Source organism: Chrysochloris asiatica, unplaced genomic scaffold, assembly GCF_000296735.1.
Source record: "Chrysochloris asiatica unplaced genomic scaffold, ChrAsi1.0 scaffold00227, whole genome shotgun sequence".
NCBI lineage: Eukaryota > Metazoa > Chordata > Mammalia > Afrosoricida > Chrysochloridae > Chrysochloris > Chrysochloris asiatica.
The window spans coordinates 1,827,232-1,830,618 of record NW_006408745.1 but is presented as its reverse complement, the minus strand read 5'-3'; the positions used below and the strand labels follow the sequence as shown (position 1 = coordinate 1,830,618).

Here is a 3,387-nt window from a genome sequence, read left to right as displayed (position 1 = left end):
TAGAAACTACCAGCGGTTCCGCGGGAGAAAGATGAGGCTTTCTGCTCTCGTAAAGATTTACAGCCTCGGAAACCCTGTGCAGGGTCGCTATGAGTCGGAACCGACTCCACGGCACTTAACAACAACAACCCTACATTTGGAGTCCTGGTGTGGTGCTGTGGGTTAATGCTCCAGACTGCAAAGCTCTTTGAACTGAAAGGTTGGCAATTCAAGCTCACCAGCTACTCCTCGGAAACCCTATACATGGTCGCTATGGGTCAGAACCAACTCACGGGCACTTAACAACAACAACCCTACATTTACTGAATTAGAAACACTGACATCAGGGCCCAGCAATTTCTGTTTTAACAAGATCCCCTTCTCCCCACCGCCCTGGGGTGAATCTGATGCAGAATGAAGTTTGGGAAGCACTACTCTAAACCATAAGAAACTCTGGTAGCGTAGTGGTTACAAGTTGGGCTGCTAACCTCAAGGTCAGCAGTTTGAAACTACTAGCCTTTCCATGGAAGAAAGATAAGGCTTTCTGCTCCTGTAAGGATTTACAACCTCAAGAAACTCTATTCAGGGTTCTTTTGAGTGGGAACCTCCTCCATGGCACACCACCCCCCATTCTAAAGCATTAGCACTGGCAGTCCTTAATGACCTGATGTCCACTGTTTCCTCACCCATTAATGGAGAGTTTTATTTGTTGTGGTGGTTGTCTTGAACATTTTATTGTAGTTAAGGTGATAGTCTACAAAACAAGTTAGTTTTTTACTCAACAATTTAAGCACATTTTGTTTTGTGACTTTGATTGCAAGCTCCTCAAAGTAGCAACACTCTTCTAGCTTCCTCCTTGGATTCCCCATTTCTAATTGTCCTTCTTTCCTGTCACTTCCTGCATTCCAAGCTTCATTTTAAAGTAAATGTTGTCTAAAATGTGACTGATTATAATGAGGAGTACATTCATCCCTGGTGTCATTCACAGACCTGGTGTCTGTCTATGATTTAGTTGGAAGATCGTCCTCAGAGTTAGGATCAGTGCCTGGCTTGAAAAATGTCCAACACCACAGTCTCAAGAGTCTACCAGTCTCCATCAGACCAGTCAGTATGGTGTGATCTTTTTATATTTGAATTTTAGTCTACATTTTTTTTTTCTCCCTCTCTATCCAAGACTTCTATTGTGATTCTGAGCAGAGTGGTTGGCAGTAGTAGCCAGCACCATTTAGTTCTGTTGTCAGGCTAGTGGAGGCTGTGGTTTGTGGTCCATTAGTTCTGTGGCCTTAATGTTTTCTTTTTTTTCTTTTTCTTTTTGACAAAAGTTGCATGTAATTTACAAAGTAATAAAGATTACAGGTAAAAAACTACACATAAAGTTTGAAAAGACCTATTATACAAATGTACAAGTCTCTGTACACAGCTCATATCAACACTTCCTATCTTTGTCTCCTAGGTTTTCTAGCCAGTCTTGCCCTGGAGTTCTGAGTAATGAGAGCTCTTAATCGAGGAGGGAAAAGAGCCTCCAACCACAACCACAAAACGTCTTCCTAAAGACATCAGTTACTTGCAGTGTAAAATCTTTCCCTTTTTAATGTGAGTAGAAGTCATAGCTTTTAAAAATTGCCTTCATAACATACTTGGAAAGGAAAGTAATGTCTTAGAGAATAGAGGACAGAACTCTGAAGTCAGATGAAAAACTTCAGCAAGTGGAGTGCTCAGGTTTAACAAGAAAAACAGATAAAGTTCAAACAATATTGTAAGTTTAAAACTATCAACCTATGTCTATGGCACTGGTTGCAGACAAAAAGAAATCATTATGTTCACATTTCCACAGAACGGACAAAAGAGAAAAGCCTAACTATTGGACCTCAAAACCTCTGGCTTCAGGAAAGCAATTTTGAGCTCACTTAACTGAAGAGTTCTAAACCCTCTTTTTGATCAACCTGAATCTGTGGCAATCTTTTGCTACCTGGGACCTGCAAGAAGTCAATGTAAATGAGGCCGCTGGACCCAAAAGGCCCTTAATGCTATTGTAATCCCCACAACTTGGGATTCAACCTGAGGGCCTGGATATGCTCTCCAGGGATGTGTGACTAAATGAAAATAATCCTAGAAAGAGGGAGAAAGGAAAAGAGAGGTAATGGAGGTCTGGGAAACAGCCAGGACAGTCTATTCAAAAGGACTTATATGAACCATTTGCAACATCAGAGGTTTTCTGAAGACAAGTCTTTATGGGATATTTCAACCCTACTCCCAGTTTCATTATTACATAATTAGGACTCCTGGAGACATTCTGAAAGTTGGTACTGCACATATGGAAAGTTTTTCTCCCTAGTTCATTAGCTCCCTCATCACCCTTGCACCCCAGACCCACCAAATCCCACCCTTCTCCATGACCAAAACTATCAAATCAGTAAGAAAAGTGTGGGTTTCTTGCCTATATCTTCTTCTTGGGTTCATTTAAAGCTTAAAGATTACAGACTGCAGGGTTTGGTGCAAGGTTCATGATCACATCTGATGGCAAAATGGGAGTAAATTCCACATTAGGGGCAAAGTTCGAATATGGCCTGGGCAAAAAACCAATGAGCACTGTCCCATGGATGCCATGTAGCTGGGAGCCTGCTTCACTGTGAGTGGGGCAAACCTCCATAGAGTACTCCTCTGAATGTAAAGTTCTCTAGCCACTGCTCCCAAGATTCTTCTTGGCCTGTGTTGCCAGGTCCCACTGCCAGTTTATTCTTGATTAGAACCACAGCAATCTGCACCATATTTCAGAAGTGACCAACAGAGAGATCCACATCTTGTGGGTTGATGATCTCATCATCCTCACTGAAAGTCACCTGTGGATTCTTCCTCTTTCTCTTTGGCCTCTGAGTATCCAGGTTCCTTCCTCAATAGTGAGAGTAGAAATCCACTTATTGTAGCAGTGTTGAACTCTGACAAGTTTTCAAGCTCAGTTTTCTCCTCTGGAAGTCCCAGTAAGCCTTTGACTTCATCATCCATTTGCAGCTAATGGCAATGTCTGAGGCGTCTCACGTAGAATGTATTCCCTTGTGGATTTGCCAAATGACCTAGATGCCACCAAGACTATGATCCTAAATTCCCAAATCCAGTGACTCATTCCCTCTAGGTGTGTCATTATGGCTAAGACATTTTCAAAACTTTGTCTCCTGAATGTTACTATGTCCTTGGATATGCATGTATTTGTAACACCTATAAATACATATGTAAAAATATCCTCTGCCAAATGTATATATAGTTGTGGTTGTACTTGCATTCATTGCCACATCTTTTTCCACTTGCATATCTATCTATATGTCTACTCATAGATGTTTGTTATTGCTATTATTATAGGATTGTATACATAATTATATTTACCTTTGCTCTCTTTTACTCTTGTATGCCTCC

General features: G+C 41.2%; 1 pseudogene; it reads right to left on the bottom strand.

The window, feature by feature from the left end:
- Positions 1-2,416: 2,416 nt before the first annotated feature.
- On the bottom strand, positions 2,417-2,982 carry LOC102833588 (annotated as a pseudogene).
- Between the last annotated feature and the right edge of the window lie 405 nt (positions 2,983-3,387).